We start from the raw sequence: 4,424 nt of genomic DNA, 5'->3' as shown, positions 1-4,424 counted from the left end.
GGGCTTGCCATGGCAATATGAGGCACTAGGAGAAAGGATGTGAGTGAAGTTGACATAGCTATCTTGTAAACTTTGTGTGTTTGTCTGGATCGTCTCTCTCTCTTTTGTCTTTCTCTTTCTTACTTCAGGTTTTATGAGTCATCATTCTATTATGGGGTCTGAGGATAAATGGGCACTTCCTCCCTCTGACTCAAGAGATTGGATAATCTCTTGTGAGAGTCATTTCCTTGCAGAGGTGGTGTTAATCAAACCAATGACGTATAAGCACCTCAATAATCCACGCAAACTTGTAAAATATTTCTGATTCTTCCGGGGAACATTCCCATAAGACCAGGTCAGCCAGAGTGCTCTTGAATCCCCGGATAATCCCATTAAGGGACTCCTAGGAGCACCAAGACATGTAAAAGGGGGAGACTTACCCTAGGATTAACATTCCGGAAGAGTCTGACCCACAAAACCACTTTTCAGACCCGATACACCATTCCTCATACTGAACCTGTTCCTGTCTGCCTAGTAGTAGCTGCTCTTCAGCACTGTCTCTTCCTTCCGCTGCATAGTAGAATTCTGGGGGCACACTGATCCTATCGAAAACTTGGGTCCTACCATAGCAAAGCTCTCCTTGTCTCCCTTGCAGACCCCTTCCCATCCCTTTGTTACTTTCAGTTCACCACTCTGACTTCCAGGCTCTGGTGTATCTCCTACAACCTACGTGCTGCTTTTTCTCTGGTAACCAGGCACAGAGCCTGACTTTAAGTTTGCATTGGACTTTTTCTAAAAATAACTCTCCTGGAAAGCTACATATGTGTCTTAAAGGATAGAATTAGTGCCCCAAAATGCCGTCATTTCTCAGATACCAGCAAGAACACAATATTTTACTACCAAGTGAAAGGATACGGATCCCTTCAGTTACCTGGTTTTGTTTTGTTTTTTTTTACCCCTCTTAAATCCCACAGTAACTATATTAATACTTTTAATTTTTGGACCTTGGTTGTTTAATCTGTTAATTATGTTTGTCTCTTCCAGGATACAAGCCTTCCAAGTAAGAATGATGATGCTACAAGGATATCAGCCACTTCCACATCAGCATAGCCCCAGAAACTCTGAAACAACACTTATCCCCCTAGCCGCTTCCACCCAAAATTTCCTACCTGCCACTCTTGCTGACAGAGAAAGATAGGAAGAGATTGGACCTGTAGCGTAGGTCCTTACCAGTAGGAAGTAGCCAGAGCGGTCATTGCCCATATTCTCTAAATCAATCCACGGTTCCGATTTCTTTAATGGGAGAATGACAGGTGCAGAGTACAATGAAGAGGGCAGGGTAAGAATTAGGCAGTTATATCAAGGGCCAACAACCAATCAGTGGGCAAGAACAAGGGGGAAATGGCTAAATCACAAAAAGACAAATGTGGCTTGTGCAGTGAAGGACAGCATCAGCCTTACCCCTAGGGGGAGGGTACCTGAAACCAGGAAGAGAACATCCAGACTTAATTCTCAAACCCCTGACTCTACGCTGTTTATCCTCACTCCCAAGGTAGACCCATCCCCACTCTTCTGGGAAAGTAATATGCTATAATAAACTTAATACTTTGCTGAAGATTTTTGCCTGCTGAACTTTGTCTTACTTGGAAAGGAGACAGGATTTGGTAAAACTGTCCCTTTCTGACACCAAACCAGGTCTCAACACCAGGGCAGCTGGCCCTGTGAACTTGGCAGTTTTGAACTGTTGCATAATATTCCATTACGTTGTTGTTGTTAAGTGTTGTTGAGTCAATTCTGACCCATAGCGACCCTGTATAGGGTTTCCAAGGAGCAGCTGGTAAGCCTGAACCACGAACCTTGAAGTTCAAACTGACTTTACAGTCCAGTGCATTAGCCCACAGCGCTATACTAGGACTCCATTCCATTACATGGACAGATTATGATTTCTTTTACTCTAAAAAAAATATTTTTAAAACACTTAGAAAAAAAATAATTAAACATCTCTTTTACTTCATCCATATACCTTAGAAGTTGTAAGCAAAAACAGAAATAAAAAAGCTTTTAGGGAAGTTAAAAGACATGCACATTAATCCAGTAAAGGAAAATATAATTAAACTTCAACTCAAAAAGAACATTGTGGAGAGCAGCCATAAATACATTTTATTTCCTTTAACAGTGTCAGGCACAAAATGGGTAGGCAGTGAATGAATGACTCCTACTGCAGTTAAGAAAGCAAAAAGCTAGCTGCTCTCAAGTCAACTTCGACTCATGGTGACCCATGTGTGTCAGAGTATTATAACTGTGCCCATATGGTTTTCAGTGGCTGAATTTTTGGAAGATTGCCTGGTCTTTCTTTTGAGATGCCTCTGGGTGAACTCAAAACTTCAACCTTTTGTTTAGCAGGGAGCTCATTAATCATTTGCACTACCCAGCTAGTCAGTTAGGTTAATACTAAGCCCATAACATCCAACAGCAATGATTAGCCTCCCTTTATTTTGAATGCTCTCATAAAATACTAAATAAAGAATCCTAGTAAATTTATAAGGAGCGCTGGTAGCATAGTGCATTACGCATTGAGTTGCTAACCTTAAGTTCAGCAGTTTGAATTTATCAGCTGCTCCATGAGAGAAACTGCTTTGTGCGCCTGTAAAGATTCACAGCCTCAGAAACACTTTGAGTTGCAACTGACTTGACTGCACACAACTACCACCACTACCAGCAAATTTACATACTACTAAAAACACTTTGATGTAACAAGCCTCACAAATTTCTATTAACATCTATTAATTTCATTCTGTTTTATGAAGTACTATTAAAGTGAACAATTGAGCAACTTACTTTTGTTTTAATTTTTCAAATAGGAGAAATTCAGACTCTGATACTCATTTTTTAAATCTCCTTGGAACAATGAAGTATAGCAATATAATATCATACCACTATTTTCTTTAGCCTCATGTATTTTTCACCTCATCAGAAATGAAAGATTCTGTTTAGATGATAGCTAAAAAGCCTCAAAAAAGACACCAAACTCTAGATTATCAAATTGAATCCTTTTTCAATTTGAATCCTTCTAAAGCTATTTCAGATACTCAGAAATCAATTTAAACCACTTTTTAAAAAAAATCTAATTGAATCATAAGAAGCACACTTTCAAGGGAACTCCATAAGCATGATTCCATCCTAAAATTCACTGATGACTTCACCTATTAAAAGAAAATAAAATCTAAAATGCTTTTGATTAATGTCAATCCAATCTGTACTTCTCACTGCAGTTCATATACAAACAGAAAAGAATTTCTCAAGAAATAAACCTAATTATACTACCATTGAAAATATTTGAATATCACATCCTTAGATATACATTTAATCTCAGATAGAGATTTATGACCAATAAATATGGAAATAGTATTAAACTTGAAAACATAAATATTCTCTTGTTATACTGTTTACATCATTTAATAAGCTCTTAAGTGGAGTTTCCACCCATGTGCCTATTTTTGCATATAAATGTGCAAAAATGAAAATGATAGTTTTTCATTTATTTACTTTGCAAAGCATTTAAAATTTATCCATACTCGTCTTAAAAAGTAATTATGCTTATGTGTGCAACTCTTAATCCATTTCCATATGAACAATGTACAAATTGGAACCAAGACATTGGGTTATCAAAGTGCTCAAATGGACACAACTAGTTGGAGAAAGTCAGGTTCCCAGATATGAAATCTCTGAAACTGTTTTATAGATCTAAACTTCTTCCTGTTTAGTGTTCTTTTACTGACTTCATTTTTCATAATGTTAACTATGGATTTATTATCGTTAATATTACTTGGTTCACACACTCAACTCACAGTCCATTCTTATGGATCTGAAGGTTGAACACTTGACTTTGGCCTATGGATGCATGACATTTCTGGCCATGTAGATTTGTTGGCACAATGGTTAAGCACTTAGCTGCTAATAGAAAGGCTAGTGGTTTGAACCTACCCAGCAGCTCCATGGGAGAAAGCCCTAGTAACCTGTCATCCCCCACCCCCATCTCCCATCACCAAAAAGGTTACAACCTAGAAAATCTTATGGGGCAAGCTCTACTCTGTCATGTGGGTCACTGAATTAAAAGTGGTTTGATTGCATATAATAATAACAAGAAGACTTCCTTATGACCACAGATGCGCTCCATTATTGAGTTACTGGACATGATCCCAGGCCTGTGATCCTAGCCATGTCCCCAGGCCAGGGAAAAGAGGTCACCCAGAAGACCCAAAGAAATCTTAACTGATGATTTATCAAGCCCTGGATAATGGCCACATTTGGGAACCTGTTTTAAATATAAAGGCATAAATAAGACAAAAGTAGAAGAATAGAAAAAAATAAATTATACTAATTTTAATGGAAAGGATGGAATGGGTATATTAATATTGTTGTTGTTGTTGTTAAGTGCCATCGAG

This window comes from Chrysochloris asiatica, unplaced genomic scaffold (genome assembly GCF_000296735.1).
Source record: "Chrysochloris asiatica unplaced genomic scaffold, ChrAsi1.0 scaffold00161, whole genome shotgun sequence".
Classification (NCBI taxonomy): Eukaryota; Metazoa; Chordata; class Mammalia; order Afrosoricida; family Chrysochloridae; genus Chrysochloris; species Chrysochloris asiatica.
This window is presented reverse-complemented; position numbering follows the sequence as displayed.